This window comes from Oncorhynchus gorbuscha, linkage group LG06 (genome assembly GCF_021184085.1).
Source record: "Oncorhynchus gorbuscha isolate QuinsamMale2020 ecotype Even-year linkage group LG06, OgorEven_v1.0, whole genome shotgun sequence".
NCBI classification, from domain to species: domain Eukaryota; kingdom Metazoa; phylum Chordata; class Actinopteri; order Salmoniformes; family Salmonidae; genus Oncorhynchus; species Oncorhynchus gorbuscha.
Genome location: NC_060178.1, coordinates 14,786,302 through 14,808,018, shown reverse-complemented (window position 1 = coordinate 14,808,018; position 21,717 = coordinate 14,786,302). Strand labels below are relative to the sequence as shown.

Below are 21,717 nucleotides of genomic sequence, written 5' to 3'. Positions count from 1 at the left end.
ATTTTGGAATGTGATTGTAGTGTTGCAGCCTAGCTAGTTCCATTGAATTCATGTCCCTTTCCAGATTGAGTGCATGCATGCATTATGCACATACCTTAGAATGCGTAACATAAAACATGGGGAGTGCAGAAATAAGCTATGAGGGAAAAATACATCGGTATCATTTGAATATAGCCTACATGCATTTAAAACACCTTTATGAAACATACCAAGAAACTATGAGGGTTGCTGTACAACTCTCCTGCAGTCAAATGACCAACGCGCCCTCTAGTGGCCTCATGGGTGGAACGTTATTAATAATGTTCCGAATTTCATAATTAATATACATTTTTTGAAACAAAGAAAATCCAGTGTTATGTTAACGGTTTTGTTATATTTCAGTCTTCTTTGATGTATATAAAGTGTAATATTGGGATGCAAACTCAAAATGTAATACATTTCAACTGATATGTTACAGGTGTCCTCTTTTTGTTTTAAGCCCATAAGCATGTGTGTGATGTGTATACTTTTGTTTCAAAGTAGATTTGTTTAAGACAAATTATATTACAATCAATTTATACCAGTTGAATTTAGACACAAATAACACTTTTTGTAATACTATTTTTTGGAAAATTTGGTGATAACATATCATGCAAATCTATTTTTCTGTATACTGGATGAAGACAGTCTAAAAATATTGGTTTTAATTTGTTAAGACACTCCAGGACCATAGCAGTTTGTGTCATAAATATTATGAAATGTTTCTATCTGTAAAATACTTAAGATATGCATGGGGAAATTCATTTTTGTGGCATTTTCCAAAGAAAATGTTAACTAGAATAAAAATGTACAACATATTAACAATTCCCTCTGGGCAAGACTGGAGAATATATCTAAGGATAACCACACCATATTTGGTGAATGAAGATGCTTCTGAAGCTGAGAAAAATGAGTTGGCGTGTGGGAAGAGTCTGACTATCTGGACATTGCAGTTTTAAAGACAAGTACACTGAATTTAGACTACCAAACAACTATTTAGTCGCAATCACCATCTCTTACAAGGAATTGACTAAATATATTCCAGTATGATAAACAAAAGTGTATTTTCAAGAAAGTCCAAATTAATTAAGTTGCCATTTGTGTCACTTCAAAGTACAGCAGCTTTGTTTACAAATTGCAGGTCAGATTTCTCCAGGTAGCCTTCTTATGATGCTTCTTTGTTTAGGTTGTAGGCCTATCCACGACTACAGCAACACATCAACAATACAAATAGGCCTCTCTTTTATCCCTCGTATTATAAACAAGAGTCCGCATAACAGAGTTGAGTGATACAGAATAAAAGTGTAATTCAGCAGACAAATGCATGGTTCATATTGTCTGCTCTCTGTCCGTCTGTGAGACAGCTGATGATGCGCACAGATTTGAAAACACCAGCGGGTCTGTTACAAAGCTGCTTTGATGATGCTGGTTTTGAGTTAATGACTGAAACATTTGTGGTCGATTTTCACTCAGCAAGGTATTAGGAATATTTTCCACTTGCTATAGCTGGACCATGTTTTAAACATTACACTGGATATTTGGTTCTCTCTCGCCAATAGCTATTGAACCACACATGCCATGACTGGGGAGGATGGAGAAACAATCAACACCTATTTTTAATTCCTAAAAATATTTTGTATCTGGGGAGGATGGAGAACAATCCAGGTGTTGTTCTCCATCCTCCCCTTTTCCAATGTTTTTGTACCTCTACTATCTTGTCCCCTAAGATAGACCTACACTATTGGCTCTTCTAATGACTGTGTGCCATAATATAGTTATCTTAAGAGAGTATCACAGCAAATACGGTATTCTCATCTATTGGAAAATAGTATACATTTTGTAGCCCTGTAGAAAAGCCTAACCACACATGATTCTCTGCGTCTGTATCCATGGCAGCATGGTACATGTACTTGAAAAATATTATAAAAGGTCATTCTCCAGAGCAAATTATCTTTAGATTATAGGCTACTGACAAGGCTCTTTCATAACTACAATCTGCCTTTTTTGCTTTACAGAAAGCCTTTGTTGAACTGAAACTGGTACTTAATGCAAAACTAAGTATAGGTTATTTTTAAAAGAAAATGATGCCCACATTGTTATAAATATCAGGGTATCTTTCAAAAAGCATATTGATGAGTTAGTTAAGAATAAAAAATGGCCTTCCTTTATAGGAATAAGACATGCCTTTTGTTAAATAGCAGAAAACAAAATCATTCAGTCGACGGTCATTCCGGCTTTAGACTATAGTAATATAGTAATATCGTCTATATGAATGCAGCTGCCACTGTATTGAAGCCAATGGACGCAGTTTATCATTGCGCACTATGATTTATTACGGGCGATAGGTTCAGTACACATCACTGTATCAGAACGTAGCATAGCCTTCTATTAAGTCTCGTAATGTTTTTGTTTATAAAGCCCTCTTGTGCAAACTTCCGCCATACCTTGCTTCATTGTTAAATTACAGGCATACGAGTCACTAGACCAGATCACAGCGATGGCTAACTCTGGAGATCCATTTGGTCTTCACCGAGTTAGGTAGATCTGTGTTTAGTTTTTTTGCACCTTGCTTGTGGAATGATCTCCAGAACTCTCTAAAGTTGCATGAATTGGTGCGGGTAGGGCAGTTCAAACAGCTAGTCAATTACTTTTTAAAATTGAGGAATGATTGTGTTTTCTAAGTTACTTTTCTTAAATTGTTTGTAAATATTGTGTTTTTATTGCATTGAAATTGTAAATATTGTGAATTTGTATGATTGTGTAGAGGGATCCCTTGTAAAAGAGGCTATGGCCTCAATGGGAATTCCCTAAATAAAATAGATTTACCAAAATTAAAGATCTTGAAGTTAATTCTACATATTCTCTTCACCGTTAACAAATCTGCATTTACTTTTTTTTAGGTCATAAGAGCATTATCAAAAATCAGGATCAAAATGTCAATGCATTTGTTTTCTCAAGCAGAAATTGAAACGTGATGATACCTTGCAGAAAACTTCTGTGGGGGCATTTTCAGGAACAGTCTACGTCTGTTGGGTCAATTATTGTCCAGAAACTTCAAAAGCAATTGACTATTGAATACTGTGTACACTCTCCAAGCCTTACACCACTACCGTGGCCCGTATAGTGTAGGGATTGTTGTATGTTCATAATACATATTTCTGCCCACACCGACCTGTTTCCAACAACATGTGTATGGAAGTTGCTGGGTCAACATATATAGTCACTGAAACATAAAGAACATGAACAACATTCCCTTGACACACTTTTTGTCTAACTACTATTATTACCAAACTGTTTTTCTTTCCTGCAGAATGGTGTAGTCGGGAAATAGCCACATAGCTAGCTAATAGTGTGTGCCTCTCATGCAGGTCATCACATTGCCATAAGTTACAGTGCTGGCCTTCTGTCCCTTGTGCCTCTTTGCTATCGGCCAGGCTTCTCCTTCCCCACTGGAACAAGACCCAATCAGCTTCCTGGGAGACCTCTGATCTGCCATCCCACAAAGCACCTGGCCTTGTGTTGATAATGGATGGCTTAAACCACCCAGGATGCATCTGGCCTTGCACTGATAAAGATGGGCCTGGGGTGCTCTGAGGGAGACAAGGAGGCAGAGAGGGTTGTGGGAGAGGGATGGCTTCAGGAAATAGACTTCGGGGTCAATAGTTCAACGCATTAAATGTATTGGGAAGAGACCATACATTTCAATGAGGGAGGTTCCAGTTCATGAAGTGAATTTAATCTTACCATGTTAAAATGGATAATGATTGCAAAGCTGATGGATGTATAGCTCTCTGTAGGTACAGGTAGGGGACAGTTGATGAGTCTCAGTAGTCGTAACTCCCTCCATGACCACTGATTGCAGACAGGACTGGATAGGCCTCCACCAGACGACACTGACCTCCGTAATCCTGTCTGATCAGTGGCTGTGAGGGAAAGGACACAAGGAAAGGAAGTATTGAAATAATTCTAGCTACAGGCCTCTGGGGCCCATCTCTACAGATTTAACCACCAACCACTTTATCCATCCAATTCCTGCTACTCTTAAATTAGAGCAGGGAGATTGATCGCTAAGCTTTTGAGGACAGGAGAGTTAAGAGAGGCCCAGGTGCTTATCGAATCCTTCAACACTTCCGGATCTGTCATGAAACTCCATCAATGTCCCCAGCCACCCTTTGATTGTGTGCTTTTTTCTCATCGATTACCTTTCTCTCACTGATGTCCATCAATGGCCTCTTATTTCATGCGAACATAAAGTGAGATATATGAACCTGGACACTCTTAGACATCATCCATCTTCAAATCGTCAAGGAAATTCCCAACCCTCTACATGTTGGTACCATTTTATTGCATTCTGTGTCTCTGACGGTCACAGATTGTTGGCATGAGGAAATCAAGGAAGTTTTCAGAGCAGTCAACTTAGATTTGACTGTCCTGAGCTTATTGCAGAATGTTTCAAGGGGAAACTACATAATTAAATGTATGGAAACTTGTGACATTTCACAGACCATATTGTTGGTAAACTGCTGAAAAAATCCACTGCATTCTTTTCTCAATATAAATGTAATATGCAAACAATCCGCATACACTTCAATCACCGTAAAATATATGTAAATGTTAGCGTATTGCACACAATAAATTAGTACGGGTGCCTTGCGTAAAACTGGATTTACTGAAATGGGGTGCATGGTGCATTTCTCAAAATGATCCCAGCCACCAACCAATGGGGAGGTGGAGAATAAGGGCTTTGTAGATGCCTGAGGCAGTAACATTACACTAAAGATTAGAGTACGCCTTTCTTTTCTTTCATTCTTTTGTTCCTCTAGGCACTCTGCAATTAATTTGTGGCGGTGTGAGATTCCTCTTGAGTAATGGAATTTAATTGGCATGTGGTGACCACCGGGAGGCCTGGGAGCCGGTGAAGAGAGAGCACACCTGCAGAACTAGAAATAATCTGGGCAGGTTCAAGTTGAGTCCCCCCCCGCCCCGCCCTGCCCCCCACCTCATCTGCTCCCTCTATACGTGTCACACCTTTTGGTCCCCCTGTTTCTGAGGCTGTAATGCAGTCTGACGGAGTAAGCGTGTAGGGTTTTGTCTCCGGCTGAGAGTAGTGGGAGGCGGTGTGTGAATAATGGTATGTGACTATCTGTGGTAGGTTGGTTGGTGAAGTGCTGTGTAATCTTGCAGGGTTTTGTCTTATCTTGAGTTTTTAGGGAGTGGGTTTTGTGGTGGGTGCTGCAATACGTTATTTTGTGTTTATGTGTCGCACCTTGTATTCAAGCACAGGGTGAGTATAGATAAAGCTTCTGATTTACTCTGCTGACAAACACCTCTCAGGTCCCTCCACCACAAGAGTATGTGTCTGTGTTCATGTTTGTGTGGGTGGGAGGGTGGAAGCTCTGCATAGAAATGAATTCAAAAATGCAATTTACACATCACCACTGTTTGTTTACCTTTCTAGACTTTTTATAGCTCATGAATAAATTATACGGTGAACGCCTAGGCAACCATACAGTTGCATATTTGTGCCTGAAAACCTTTTGTGAGCCACAACAATTCATAGATGCTGTCATACATAAGCATTATGCCCACCCACCTTGCCTTCTTGGACAATTCTAAATGTTTTTCCAGTGCAAGTTGATGACAGCTCTCAGCTCTGCGGTTTATTATAATAATATGGCCATTGGCAACAGTAGTATACCCTATGCAATACTTGGCCTTCTAGGTGGCTCATTGTCAAATACATTAATGATATCCAGCCAGTGCCAGTGTAGACTACATTAATGATATCCAGCCAGTGCCAGTGTAGACTACATTAATGATATCCAGCCAGTGCCAGTGTAGACTACATTAATGATATCCAGCCAGTGCCAGTGTAGACTACATTAATGATATCCAGCCAGTGCCAGTGTAGACTACATTAATGATATCCAGCCAGTGCCAGTGTAGACTACATTAATGATATCCAGCCAGTGCCAGTGTAGACTACATTAATGATATCCAGCCAGTGCCAGTGTAGACTACATTAATGATATCCAGCCAGTGCCAGTGTAGACTACATTAATGATATCCAGCCAGTGCCAGTGTAGACTACATTAATGATATCCAGCCAGTGCCAGTGTAGACTACATTAATGACACTGACATTTTAATGTCTCCCACATAAGAGGAACAGCCATTAGTGCCCTCGGTATCCTAAGGAGATGAATACAGGGAGAATAAAATAAGATGTGATATGGCAGATGGAGGGAACTTGAATATGTTAAGGCTGGCTCCTGGTGCCTGCATTGGGATGGTATTCCAGTTGCGAGTTGGTGAACTTGAAGATGATGGTTCGCTGTTTGGCAATGTGGACAAAGTGTTGCACTGTAAATCCACCTTTTGAAGTAACCTGTCATGCAGACACCTGGGAAGTACAGCTCGGGTCGCACTTACCCCATAAGTAGGTTGCTTTACACATGAAGCAGCTTGTGCAGGTGGGTTAATCTTTTTGGATTCATCCCTTTAGTGATGCATCAAGGAACACACATCAAATGATTTATTTATCCGTTATTTTACCAGGTAAGTTGACTGAGAACACGTTCTCATTTGCAGCAATGACCTGGGGAATAGTTACAGGGGATGAGTGAACAAATTGTAAACTGGGGATTATTAGGTGACCATGATGGTTTGAGGGCCAGATTGGGAATTTAGCCAGGACACCAGGGTTAACACCCCTACTCTTACGATAAGTGCCATGGGATCTTTAATGACCTCAGAGAGTCAGGACACCCGTTTAACGTCCCATCCAAAAGACAGCACCCTACACAGGACAGTGTTCCCAATCACTGCCCTGGGGCATTGGGATATTTTTTTGTAGACCAGAGGAAAGTGTGCCTCCTACTGGCCTTTCAACACCACTTCCAGCAGCATCTGGTCTCCCATTCAGGGACTGACCAGGACCAACCCTGTTTAGCTTCAGAAGCCAGCCAGCAGTGGTATGCAGGGTGGTATGCTGCTGGCATCAAAACATCTGACATAGGCTTATTGTGAAGAGCAAAGCATCAATGGATATGTAGTTGGAAGTAAATGCATGAGAACCACTAAAATTACCAATATCTAAGGACAGAGCATCTCTTGGCATGATGTGTGTCTAACCTAACAAGACCTATTCATCCATTGTTGGACAGTTTGTTTGCCTATGTGAAAAGTTCTAAGCTCTCAGAGATAAACAGAGCGGTCAAGCCTCAAGGCAACTTGGTTTGCCCTGTCAAAGATAGACAGAAGACTCAAATCAAGGTCTCCAAGTGTCAATCAACCCCACAGGGGGTCACAAATCTAGACGTGGAGTATGATTACCTCACTATCAGATTGTGTGTGTGTGTGTGTTCAGTTCTCACTCACAGTAGTGGCTGAATTGGAAATTCGAAGAGACACCTCAAACCAAATGTAAGCAGCTATGCATTACAGGGGGGAGATTGTTGTTATTTATTCTGCAGCAATTACTGCCTTAACGCAAAATACACATACTGTAATTTAAACATGAAGTCATAATCCATATTGAAAGTATTGTTCGGTATAGCAAGTCCAGTCCTGGCCATTAAGCTGCCTTATGGGAGATTTATTTTTGCCACTCTCCTCTACCCACGCAAATCTACAATAGACTCAGTAAACAAAATTAACTTGAAAAGATATCTAAAACAGTATTTTCCATACATTGAATTTTGGTTCATTTTAGGTTCTGAATAAAAGGTTAAAATATGTCTATCGATGGTTCGCTGTTTGGCAATGTGGACAAAGTGTTGCACTGTAAATCCACCTTTTGAAGTAACCTGTCATGCAGACACCTGGGAAGTACAGCTCGGGTCGCTGTTTGGCCCTGTCCGGGGGTGTCCTCGGACATTGAAATCAGGTTAATTTTCAGTTCTGAATTAAAGTTGAAAATACGTATTTTCCGGACATTGACGGTAGGCCTACCATCCATCCATGTGGTAGGCCTACCATCCATCCATGTGGTAGGCCTACCATCCATCCATGTGGTAGGCCTACCATCCATCCATGTGGTAGGCCTACCATACATCCATGTGGTAGGCCTACCATACATCCATGTGGTAGGCCTACCATACATCCATGTGGTAGGCCTACCATACATCCATGTGGTAGGCCTACCATTTGTAAAACATGGTTGTCACTAGTTACCACAAAGTAACTAAGTCATAATTACAGCTAACCCCCCATGATTATTTTATGATATAGGACATTTTTACTTGGTGGCTGTGGTAAATAGTGACAACCAAACTTTTCCTGGTATAATCCACCACCTTTCCATCAGAATTGTATCAAAAACAATAAAGCTGCATAAAACATTTTTCTAGAGCAATCTTTTACATCTATCTAAGGAGATTTGTGGTTGAGGACGGATTTTTTGTTAGATTCAGTTCAATAATGTGCACCTGCTCATTAGTTAGCTAGCTAGTTAATGTTAGATTGATAATTGGGCTAGGCAGTCACACACAGTTTATATGAAATGAATGGGGTGATAAGTGCAGCACAATGCACACAAAACTAAATGCTTAACCAAGCTAGCTATCTAACAAGATGATGAAGTAATTCCATTCACTGTCCATTTTCCTATACTGCCAGTGCCAGTTAATTTGCTTGCTAATGTTTGCTAAACGGTTAACATCGCCATTCAGTACAACATAGCTAGCTAGCTACTCTCAACATCTAACAGGCAGCTGCTTCATTCAAAAATAAATCCATTGTGATTTAATTATAATATTGCTAGTATGCTAGTTACACTATATACTATATATAGAGGCCTGTAATTTTCATCATAGTTCCAATGAAGGGAAATCTTAATGCTACAGCATACAATGACCTTCTAGACAATTCTGTGCTTCCAACTTTGTGGCAACAGTTTTGGGAAAGCCCTTTCCTGTTTCAGCATGACAGTGCCCCCATGCACAAAGCGAGGTCCATACAGAAATGGTTGTCGAGATCGGTGTAGAGGAACTTGACTGGCCTGCACACAGCCCTGACCTCAACCCCATTGAAAACCTTTGGGAGGAATTGGAATGCCGACTTCAAGGCAGGTCTAATCGCCCAACATCAGTGCCGACCTCAGTAATGCACTTGTGTCTGAATGGAAGTCCACACAGCATTGTTCCAACACATAGTAGAAAGTATTCCCTGAAGAGTGGAGGCTGTTATAGCAGCAAAGGAGGGACCAACTTCATATTAATGCCCATGATTTTGGAATGAGATCTTTGATGAGCACCTCCATCTACTTTTGGTCATGTAGTGTATCTATACTGAACAAAAATATAAAACGCAACATGCAACAGTTTCAAAGTTTTATTGAGATGCAGGTCATATAAGGAAATTAGTCAATTGAAATACATTTATTAGGCTCTAATCTATGGATTTCACATGACTGGGCAGGGTTGCAGCCATGGGTGGGCCTAGGAGGGCATAGGCCCACCCACTTGGCAGTCAGGTCCACTCACTCTGTGTGAACAACCAAAGGGTAACTGCCACTGGGCAGAGGTGCTAGGTACCTATCGGCAGTCAGATTTGTCGGTGTGTCTGACCCTTACAACCAATGGGGTCCCCCTGGAGGTCAGGGACCACTGGGCATGTGCCCTGCGTGCCAGTTCGGTATTCGGCCATGATTACTACAAGTTTAGACCGTTTCGGTCGCTTATGCCTGGAGCCGGCCCTGGCTCTATCTGCTACATGATTTGTGTTAGAGGATTGTTTTGGACGGAATGTTGGTGGAGCGCCGCAGCAATGCGTCTCTCCAACAGCACTATGGAGAGGTGTGTCGGGAATGAACAAGCTAAATATTTTTCTCCCCTGCCTTTGACAAAGCGGGCACTGCTTATCACAGGGCGGCATAAGCTCTCACCTAAAAAGCCCAAATGCCACTGGTTGAGAGAAATTGTCATTGTTTTTAGGCAGAATTATGTGAGGTTTTATGGGTTGTTGGAGGTGCTTCCTGGTCAGTTTAGCTTTGGAAATACCACCAATGTGAATCTGTAGCCATAGGAATCTGCCTAGAAATAAAGGTGCACATTTGTTAACTAAAGGGGTACAAATGCTTGTCACTAGTGGTACCCTGTAAGATATGTCCTTTGTACCTTTAGTTATAGGTACATAGTTTTACCCTTGCTCCCCATCATCAGTATCTTGATATATGATGTACTCTTTAATATCCCATAGGGCAGCATTTACACAAACCATTCTGATATTGATATTGTTTGATAATGTAATAATAACAGTGTAGTAATTATTTAACGTTGCTACTTCAGAGATATGGGAAAATGCTGTGAACCCTAGTTCAGATGGTTCTAGGTTGACCACACGTTCCGGATTGTGTGGGACAGTTCCGCTTTTTGGCCCTTTGTCCTGCATTCCGCTAGCCTCGTACGAACGATATTGATTTTGTTAGCTTACATTCTGTTTCGCTACATGGATTCAATGAAACAGAAAGTAAGATCAGGATGGTTTGTACGAGGCTAACAGTTAAATCAAATCAAATTGTATTGGTCACATACACATGGTTAGCAGATGTTATTGCGAGTGAAGTGAAATGCTTATGCTTCTAGATCCGGCAGTGCAGAGATATCTAACCGGTAATATCTAGCAATTCCACAACAAAACCTAATACACACAATCTAGTAAAGGAATGGGATAAGAATATATAAGTATAAAATATATGGCTGAGCAGTGACAGAGCAGCTAAGATGCAATAGATAGTAAATAATAGATAGTGAAGGATAGATTGTGAAGGATGTAGTATACATTATATAAATATGAGATGAGTAACGCGTGATATGTAAACATTGTTAAAGTGGCATTATTAAAGTGACTTGTGTTCCATTTATTAAAGTGGCCAATGATATCAAGGCTGTAGGTAGGCAGCTGCCACTCTGTGCTAGTGGTGGCTGTTTAACAATCTGATGGCCTTGAGATAGAAGCTGTTTTTCAATCTCTCTGTCCCAGCTTTGATGCACCGGTACTGACCTCGCCTTCTGGATAGAAGCGAGGTGAACAGGCAGTGGCTCGAGTGGTTATTGTCCTTGATGATCTTTTTTTGCTTTCCTGTGACACCAGGTGTTGTAGGTGTCCTAGAGGGCAGGTAGTTTGCCCCCAGTAATGTGTTGTACAGACTGCACCACCCTCTGAAGAGCCTTGCGGTTGTGGGCGGTGCAGTTGCCATATCAGACGGTGATACAGTCCAACAGGATGCGCTCCATGATGCATCTGTAAAAGTTAGTGAGGGTTTCCGGTGACAAGCCACATTTTTTCAGCCTCCTGAGGATGAAGAGGCGCTGTTGAGCCTTCTTCACCACACTGTCTGTGCGTGTGGACCATTTCAGTTTGTCGGTGATATGAACATGAGGAACTTAACTTTCCACATTCTCCACTGCTGTCCCTTCGATGTGGATAGGGGGGTGCACCACTTGCAATTGCATCGTAAGTAGACCTATTGGGGCGGTAAGCAAATTGATGTGGGTCTTGGGTGACAGGTAGGGTGGAGGTGATATGATCCTTAACTAGTCTCTCAAAGCACTTCATGATGACAGAAGTGAGTGCTACAGGGCGATATACATTTAGTTCAGTTACCTTAGCTCTCTTGGGAACAGAAACAATGGTGGCCCTCTTGAAATACGTGGGGACAGCAGACTGGAATAAGGATTTATTGAATATGTCCGTAAGCACACCAGCCAGCTGGTATGCGCATGCTCTGAGGATGCAGTTAGGGATGCCGTCTGGGCCGGCAGCCTTGCAAGTGTTGTGTCTTTGGCTATGCCGGATTAAGTGATATGACATGCTATTCCATAAAATAATTTCTCCGTAATTAATATTACCTGATTGAGCTAATCATGTAAATGTAATTAACTAGAGTCAGGCACCACAAAATAATATTTATAGAGCTGTTACCTTCCGAATAAACTCTTAAAGACCTAGTAATATTTTACATCAATAGCAGTCAATAATTCAGTCTGAAAGTTGAAAATTTGTGGTTATCTGCACGAACCCTGGCTAACAAGTTGAATCAGCAATGCAAAATTGGGTTTAATTATTTATTTACTAAATACCTAACTAATCACACAGAATTACACATACACATATTTAAATCATAACTTGATTACAAATGACGTAATAAAGGAAAACGTCCCTAGCGGGCGGAACTGATATGACAGCTGGTTCCACAAAAGAAAAGGGGCTGGGTTTGAGTGAAAGAGCGAGAAGGCTGAGGAACAAAGAGCGAAGCTGTGCTATCATAAATACAGTATATTATGCATTCTAAATTACCGCCCATTTGGAAAAGGAAAATGCAATAAATAAATTGCATAAATGAGCTGTGCTTCATTAGGTTGGTGGTAGATGGAAGGCCGTGTTGCCCAACCGAGTCCTTTGAAGAATGTCTCTGCTGGTAAATTGAATACGTTGTAGTAATGTCATTGTGTGGTAGACGGGATACTCTGTCTCTTCCTTCCTAACCCTCGTTTGCAGCAGCTGTTGCTAACTCAACAGCTAGGAGGTATCACTTCTGTAGTGAATAAGAGTTCAACGTTCATTCCATTCGCAACCAAAGCTCACACTGATGTTGGCTTCGTTCTGTAGTTATTATCTGAACCATTCTGACATCGGACCGTCGTGCTCACGTCCTCGGAACAGGAGGTTATATTGTCATCAAGGGCTAATATAGGAAGGGAGAGGAGGGCATGTTTGAAAAGTTTTATAGCCCATGTCCCTTCACAGGGGCGGGCTGCTGATTGAGCAGAGCCCCATCTTATGAAAACCCAAATCTCACATTTTAGAAGCTAAAATCACATTTCAACCCATCACGAATAATTTAATATTTCATATTCAAACATTTAAATTGAACAACAATTCCATGTGAATCCGATAACTCTGATGTGTAGACTTTACACTGTAGAGGGGGTGTCCTCGGATGGGGCCACAGTGTCTCCTGACCCCTCCTGTCTCAGCCTCCAGTATTTATGCTGCAGTAGTTTATGTGTCGGGGGGCTAGGGTCAGTTTGTTATATCTGGAGTACTTCTCCTGTCCTATTCGGTGTCCTGTGTGAATCTAAGTGTGCGTTCGCTAATTCTCTCCTTCTCTCTTTCTTTCTCTCTCTCGGAGGACCTGAGCCCTAGGACCATGCCCCAGGACTACCTGACATGATGACTCCTTGCTGTCCCCAGTCCACCTGGCCATGCTGCTGCTCCAGTTTCAACTGGCCTGGGCCCTAGGACCATGTCCCAGGACTACCTGACATGATGACTCCTTGCTGTCCCCAGTCCACCTGGCCATGCTGCTGCTCCAGTTTCAACTGTTCTGCCTTACTATTATTCAACCATGCTGGTCATTTATGAACATTTGAACATCTTGGCCACGTTCTGTTATAATCTCCACCCGGCACAGCCAGAAGAGGACTGGCCACCCCACATAGCCTGGTTCCTCTCTAGGTTTCTTCCTAGGTTTTGGCCTTTCTAGGGAGTTTTTCCTAGCCACCATGCTTTTACACCTGCATTGTTTGCTGTTTGGGGTTTTAGGCTGGGTTTCTGTACAGCACTTTGAGATATCAGCTGATGTACGAACGGCTATATAAATAAATTTGATTTGATTTGATTTAGAGTTTGTCATCTTATCATTTATGAGATTGTCTTAGATGACAACCGATCTGACATATTCATTAAGTACCACCACATATGTTCAATTGGTCGGATTACCAGAATATAGTTCATTTCCCCCCACCTTCTGTTGTTCCCAGAATCTCTATGTTAACCAAGGGTTTTGCAAATGTAACATCAGTAGGGTAGAGAGCGGAAAAAGGGGGGAAGAGGTATTTCTGACTGTCATAAACCTACCCCCAGGCCAACGTCATGACACAAGGGTTAACACTTAAATGTTTTACTCACATCGGCCACAGGGAAGGAGAGCCCACAGTCTTTGGTAGCGGGCCGCATCATTGGCACTGTATTGTCCTCAAAGCATGCAAAGAAGTTGTTTAATTTGTGTGGAAGCAAGACGTTGATGTCCGTGACGGGGCTGGTTTTCTTTTTGTAATCCGTAATTGTCTGTAGACCCTGCCACATACGTCTCGTGTTTGAGTTATCGACTCCACTTTGTCTCTATACTGACACTTTGCTTGTTTGATCGCCTTACAGAAGGAATAACTACACTGTTTGTATTTGGTCATATTTCCAGTCACCTTGCCATGATTAAATGCGGTGGTATGTGCTATCAGCGTTGTGCGAATGCTGCCATCAATCCAAGGTTTCTGGTTAGGGAAGGTTTAAATAGTCAGAGTGGGTATAACATCTCCTATACACTTTCTTGTAAACTCGCTCACCGAGTCAGCGTATACATCAATGTTATTATTTGAGGCTACCCGGAACATATCCCAGTCCATGTGATCGAAGCAATCTTGAAGCATGGAATCCAATTGGTCAGACCAGTGTTGGATAGACCTAAGCACATGCACTTTCTGTTTTAGTTTCTGCCTATAGGAGGGAAGCAACAAGATGGAGTCATGATCAGATCTGCCAAAAGTAGGGCGGGGGGGCCTTGTATGCATCACGGAAGTTAGAGTAGCAATGGTCGAGCGTGTTACTCGCTCATGTACAGCAATAGATATGCTGATAGAATTTAGATAGCCTTGTTCTCAAATTTGCATTGTTAAAATCCCCAGCTACAAAAAATGCAGCCTCAGGATATATGGTTTGGCTGTATGGACTCTGACAGCATGTCCCCAGCTAGCCATGTTTCTGGGAAACAGAGTCACAATCCCAGATATCTCTTTGGAAAGCAACTCTTGCCTAGATTTCGTTGACTGTGTTAACTAGGGACTGGACATTAGCAAGTAATATACTCAGGAGAGGTGGGTGGTGTTCACGCTTCCAAAGCCTCACTAGGAGACTGCTCCAGGCACCCTCTCCTCCGGTGGCGTTGTTTTGGGTCGGCTTCTGGAATCAGTTCAAATGCCCTGGGAGGTGCAGACAAAGGATCCGCTTTGGGAAAGTCATATTTCATATTGTAGTGGAGGTTGTGCTGGTAAGTTGACGTCTCTCTGATAGCTAATAGTTCTTCCCGGTTGTATGTAATAACACCTGAAGTTTTTTGGGGCAAACAATGTAATAAATAACACATCAAAAAATAAAATACTGCACAGTTTCTCTATCGGTGCCATCTTCTTACACCTGCACTGTCCTGCATTTTATCAGCAAATGTGTCCCCTATGTCAGTCAGACATTCCAACCTGTCTCTTCTGCAGTCACATTGCACTTTTGACAAAATATATATCATAAGGATGTGATACTGCTGATGTTAAACACTTTTACAATCATTGTGAGATCTGATATTCTGTGTAGCGCAAGATGAGACGTAGGCCAATGTCATATCATCAACCAATTACATTTGTCAAATCCATTCGGTCTAAATACCAGCTAAACTTGGAGAGGACAGTTAACTACTTACAAAAAGTGTGCTTCTGACGAAGAGCTACAAAAGTAAGTAAATAGCCGTATTAGGCTAAAAAGATAAGGGTATTTCTTCAAACTTGTGAAGCTCTGCATGCTCATTAGTTGCTCATTAAACACATTTTCTGCTAGACTACTTCACACAATCCAGTTTTCAAAGTCTCCCTTCCTACCTGTTTTACATTCCCTGAAACCAACCAGAAATGTTTCCGTGGCCAACTGTTCCCAGATTTTCATTAAACATTCACACATTTGGTCTGTTGTTTTTGCATGACCAAATTTTGCACAAAGCAAAAGACTAGTCTATAGGCACGCTTCAATTAGCTTGTTCGGTGCAGCGGGAGGGGGATCTGTATGTGTGTGTGTGTGTATGCGTTTGTCTTTTTTCATTAATTTGGTTGTTTTAAATGTGGGAGCCCTAGTTGGTTCAGAGATATGAGAAAATGCTGTGTCTGCTAGTTTGGCTAGTTCAGACTTCCTAAATCAAGTTAGCTAGCTATTGCGAAATTTGATCATGAGCTCTGAGGATATGCTACACAATTATACGTTATCATAAAACTTCAATTAATAGCCTGGGTGTTTATTTGCTTAAATCGCTGAACACAAGAGGCACTTATTAGAGGCAGGATTCTATTTGAGCCAGGCATCTATTTCCTTAATGCACACAGCGTTTGCTCATTTGCATAGTTAATTGTTTAATAACAGCATTCACTTTCAGCATTGTAATATTTGTTTTTTTATTTATACACTGTCACATTTCTTTTGTCTTAGTATGATTCCCGTCCTTTTTGAGTCATTACTGGATTATTTAATGTAGCAAATCAACATTAAATATCGCTAACAATTCATGGTAATTCATGGCAACTTCGCAAACAATTCATTTAGACCTAGTGTTTATTTGAAATGAGCTTTTATTTGCTGAAAAGGGGTGTCGTTGCCCAGCCATTAAAAGGGACAGGCGGATATTTGAGACTCAGCATTTATTTGAAGTTTTACGGTTTGTAACTTAAGAACATTTGAAAAGTGAAGTGCAAGAGCAAACTGCACCGTTAACTAAAGATCCCAGAGAGAAGTCGCAGCGCATCAATCCCAACACCTGGGTGATAAATCGCCTCCGTCGTCATACAACCAATGACAACCATGACAGTGGAGTCAATCACACTGCCGAAGAAAGAATACCCTATCAGCATGTAACACAATAAAAAAAATATTTGCCTCTTGGAGTGGAGCATCTGGAGTGTCTCCACCGATTGGAAGTGTCTTGTACTTAAATTCAAATATGTTGTAACTAAGGCTTTTTATGGTAATGTCACTAAAAAATATCAGGGATATGCAGAGAAACTGTGCATTTTAACAGTCCAATTACCAATTTGACCTCAGATACATATGAACAGTGTATTTCAGCAAGGGCTTTGAATAGGTAAAAGCATTTGAAAGCAATATCATTTTGAGATATTACGGATATAAAATAATGCTTAGGCTAAAATATAGTTTTGGCCTGAGATGTAATGACATTATAGCATTCCATTGAAGATAGCCACATTTCCTGCTCCAACATCACACACTGTATTGGGAGTGGAGGGGGAAAAAGTTAATGTACCCATAAAAGATAGGACACTTTATGAATTTTATTGCCCGGAGGTCAAATGGGAATACATTTATTTTAAATTCAGCTCGGAAATTATATCTGTTTCCCGGTCATTGCTATGCAAAGCACACAAGGACATTCTCAAGGCAAGCCATAAACCAGCTGTCCCTGTGGCTACCGAGCTCAAGAAACAATCTCAATGAACTAAACGCTACAGAGGAAGGGGGGTTCAGAGAGGAGGGTTTAAATGAAAGGGAAGATAATAACAAACCCCTAAACATGATATGCATTTCCTGTCTACTTAAATCATACCTGGACCCAGCTTTTGACAGCAGGTGATTCTGTGAATGGGTATTATAAATGTTATCTGAGCGACTAGACGCATTTAGTCTTATTGGGCTTCGTGGGTGCTGGTGTGCCTGGGTATGATGTGTGTGTGTGTGTGCAAGAGAGAGAAAGATTCATGTAGAAGGCTGCAAGTCGTTTAGAATACTTAAGCAAAGAGGATTAGAAAATGACACTAGGACTTGGTGTTAGCCTGTGTCTTTTTGCCCCATGGTCGAGGCATTATGACATTGAACGGGTCTCAAGGGGGTATTACCTAGGATTGAAGTTACAGGCGTGCTCCAAGCTTTGATTGCATCAATGTAAGGCCACTCCCTCAGAAGCCGATGTGGTTTGAAATTAAGTGGCTCGTTACAGTATCCTTTTAAAAAACTTTTTAAGACGTTTATACTAGCTTAGTAAATGCGAGACCTAGTTCTACCTAACTGTGCTAATTCCAGAGCTTACTTCCTCACACTGCTGCCCACTAAACTTCTTTCCCTTTATCTCTCTCTCTGGATTCTGTCTGCCTGACACACACACACACAGAGAGAGAGAGAGAGAGAGAGAGAGAGAGAGAGAGAGAGAGAGAGAGAGAGAGAGAGAGAGAGAGAGAGAGAGAGAGAGAGAGAGAGAGAGAGAGAGAGAGAGAGAGAGAGAGAGAGAGAGACAGAGGCACACACAGCTCATATTATCCAGACAATGTCCACAATATTCAGTGTGAACCCAATCGTCTCAGAGTTCCACTTGAACGTAAAAGCCTCTTGCAGTTTAACATAAGTCAAAGCGATGTTAAGATGTTCCTCATCCCATACAGGTACCCTGCCACGGAATACAGGAAAAGCACAAACAAATCTGGGCTTGCAAATTGGACAGGAAAAAGATAAGCATTTCTCAATATAAATGAATGGATGAAAGGTCAGGTCTTGTGCCTGCGGTAATTTGTTTTGAGAGCTTTGGGAAAGCATGGAAACACAGTCATTACGCTTTAAATTAGTTCAACCCTGAGCAGATTCTCGAACAGGCCAAAATAGCAATTTCTTTACATTATTCAGGGGCTGCAAGTCTCCACTTTGGCATGCCTTGCACATTTAACTTTAACTTGATTTAGTTTAGCAAGAAAAGCTCAGCGTAAAGGGCATGATGGCTGGTTGCACACGGCAATGATGCGTCACGGAAGTGGGAAAAACAATTTCAGTAACAGTGATATCCCACACAACAAATGCCTCGCAGATAGGAAGAAGCCATAAAGCTCGGCTTTGCCAATGACTCCTTATGACGAACTGCCTTTTGGAGGGCAAAAGTGTCTGTTGCTTTTTTCTATTGCTTTACCATCACATTGATACATTTTTGGCAATATCGCCTCCACTGCCCCGTGTACTGGGACACAATTTACAAGGGTTACAGTGTTGAGAAGTGTTGAAATTGTAGCGGCCTGCGGGTGCGAAACAATACTGTGGGTCAACCCTGGAGGGAATCTGTGCTTCAAATTGAATTATCCTGAGATGGGCGCTAACTCCATGAAATATATTGTGACTGGAACCACAGTGACAAACTGAATTTTTCTTCTCACAACACAGCTCAAAAACAGCATGGCTCAGATTTAAGCCGAGCACTGTGTTGGCCTCTCAGTTTGGCAGCAGGAATGATCTCTGGTTGGATAAAACAATGGTTGTTTCTATGATTACTGAAAGTACACTTTCCTCTAATTTGTGTTTTATAGAATGTAACAGAAAATCTAGTATGGGTGTAAGCAATTAGCATGAAACAAACATAGGTTCAAATAAGGTCTTTAAGAGAGCTGAACAAAATTACTGTTTAGCCACTTTGCAGCCGATAAATTTAAACCCCAGGCTTGGAGTTCTATTTATTATTTACAAAAAAGTATCTGAAATAGGTGTGAAAAAATGTGCTTAGCCTGCATCTTCCTGGTATAAGACCGGGCCGGGGTACGCGGACTGCTCGAGGAAGCCGTTGATGTATAACCAAGGCCTTGCATTTAATTAAGCCAGCCTTCCCTTTCTCTTCAGCAAGGGTGCATAATCATTCCATACACTGCGATATCATCTGCCTAATGTGATCCTTTACCGTAGACTTAAACCCTGGGCGATAAATTCAACAGTGCTAGCCTTTAATAGATGCAGGCTGAATAATATGCCGATTACATTAGCAGGAGAAACTCTGTGGGCAGATGAGCAGATATAAATAACCATGTTGTCTAACATCATTGCCAGTGGAGGGAATCTGTTGCCCTTAAAATAAGTTTGAGTTCTTGAGCCACCAAGCCTTCCCATCAATCAACCCCAGATCCGGTCTTAACTGAGCGTTACTAATTCCCATCAAGGTAGAAATATTAAGGGAAAAGGAGGATTAAAGACATTTCACCAATAATGACTGAACACAAAACAATTAACCATCGGCCACTGGGTACGAGGTAGAACAACCAATTACTGTGGATGTTTGCAATTTAGAAAAAGGTGATTGTGTTTAAATCGTCCTCCATTTATAGATTTGCTTGTTTGCTATGTTTTCCCCAGGTAAGCCCATAATACCACACTAAGCACACCTTGCACCATTAAAGCGATGGATACAAAACCTTAAAATATTCTGTAACAGTACCAGCAGATTAGCTAATTAGCATCTCGACATCTGTCCTCTGTTGGGTGGTATTAGGTGAGTACAAGTGATTTTCTGAATCACCGCCCACTAGAATGTTGGCGACAACAGATGTCAAAACATTTGCTTGGAGAGATAAGTCCTAATACATATTAATGAAAGTAAGATCAAAACAAATGATTTTATGTGGTATAAATGTGCTCTATGAATTATGTATGGTATTACTTGGAATCATATTGAAAACACACACCGGGTTATGCCTCAACTGATCTATTCAGAAAATAAAGGGGGAAGCATGTAAACAAGCATATCATTGTTATGCTTGAATATGAGTCATTCCATAGAGTATACAGTGACCACACGAAAACATCACACACTGGCTATTTTGACCTCATCGGTTTTGACTAGATTAAGAACGTGATAGGCAAGTGATTTCTGGACCTGCATGACCAACCAATCAGTAGGTGGTCAAAGTAAGCATGATTGAAACACTTCAATCCTAATGGAACAGAAAGGTGATTTACTTGAAATGGGTTCAAGTTGGATTGTCACAATGACCCTTTAAACCCTGAGGGGCCAATAAAATGGACATAGTGTCAGAAATACAGTTCTGTAATTGATAGGCAAGCAACTGAGCAGAGACAGAAAGATGACGAAAGAAGGGGGGGGGGGGGTTCTAGCCCTATGTGCGTAGCCAATGATGAAGCATAGCACAGCCATGTTGAATAGATGCATCAGCAGGAATGATCCACGTTATATGTGATTTACATGTCAGAGAGCATTAGGGTGAATAGACTTGATGTGAAGATCGCCTGGAGTACTTGGCATAAATGACTAATTACTTTAATTGCGGGTCCCAATACATAGATCAGTGGAGATGCCCTGATGACATCGAGCTGCCTGCCTACCTGCCTGCCCTTGGACATGCTGACCTGACCAACCCCTCCATTGACCATCTAGCTATGAGCTTCCAGATCCTCTCATGACTGTGACTGCCCATCTGGAGGCTTCAAGAAGAACTCAAACAGACTTGATCCAGCTACTGTTGTAGCCTATATCTCTTTTTAAATAACTTCTTGTTTATTTTGCTTAACAAGTGCTTTGAGACTCTGTCGAATGAAAATCCCTATTAAGCGTATTATTATTATTATTTAATGTTTTGGGGTGGTAATGAATGAATGAAAACAACAAAATGGGACAAAACATCCTCTCTGCAATAATATAATAACCTGTGTTCACATGTGTGTGGACAGGATGGAATGCATGTGCGAGCCCTCATCGTTCTATCCATAACCCAGAAATATAAACCATTGTTGACATAGTGTAGTTTCACTCCATGGAAATGAATGACAACATTTAGAAGTTATTTCAGAGCCGATATATGTAAGTGCTATATGACACATTACACCAGAGTTATCCAATGTTTATTTGAGGAAAATAAACACCCAGGCTTTTATGGTAGCTATAACTGTGTAGCCTAACCTGAGAGCCCATGATCACATTTCTAATGGATTTAGTGTAGCTTTCACAACATGCTACCTTATATTCAGGTAAATTCTCCATATTACAGTCAAAAAAGATGCGACGGGATCCAAAATATGTTTGGTATCTGTCCGAAAGTAAAATATGAGTATGTATTTTGCCATTCATATTGATGTCATGTTTGAAGTTACCCTCCCTAATGGTTTGGACCTAACT

The 21,717-nt window shown here is 41.2% G+C and overlaps 1 protein-coding gene across 1 annotated transcript in view; it reads right to left on the bottom strand.

Moving 5' to 3' along the window:
* Positions 1-21,717, bottom strand: part of LOC124037020 (chemokine-like protein TAFA-5) — a 119,177-nt gene that overhangs the window by 66,913 nt on the left and 30,547 nt on the right. The gene's annotated exons all lie outside the window — the stretch shown is intronic.